A 539-nucleotide genomic window follows, 5' to 3' on the forward strand; every position below is an offset into this window, starting at 1 on the left:
GATTTAGAGATTTATTTTTGCATTCTGAAGAACGAAGCAGCTGGGGAACCCTTCTACCTGATGGAAAAGTCACCCTCAGTTTCAGCCGCTGCCTCTAAACATCCTGGTGCCTCCCAGATTCCTCCCAAGGGGAAAATCCCCTGCAGCAGCTTGAATGGGAAGGTCCCAGCCAAGGTCCCTGAGACCACCAGAAGGAACGGAGAGGCCCCCCCTCCGCACCCAGCAAGGAAGCTGTGAGAGCCACTGGAAGCCCCCTCCCCGTCACTCAACTGGGAAGCCCTGTGGCAGAGCGGGACTCTCTCCAGGCTCCCATTCCCAAGGCTGCCCAGGCTGGAAGTCTTAGTTGCCCCCAATGCCCTGGGCTCATGCCTGCCTCATGGGAGCACTTGAGGCCGTTTGGCTGCTCTCTAGCAGCTGAAGGGCCTTTTGCCACCAGGATGAGGGTTTTGAGGTCAGCCTGAGCTTGGGGCAGAGGGAGGGAAGGAGGGAAGGAAAGAGGGAGGGAGGGAAGGAGGTGCGCGTAAATAACTTCAAAGAGC

The sequence above is a fragment of the Natrix helvetica genome (genome assembly GCF_964273705.1).
Source record: "Natrix helvetica genome assembly, chromosome: 14".
NCBI lineage: Eukaryota > Metazoa > Chordata > Lepidosauria > Squamata > Natricidae > Natrix > Natrix helvetica.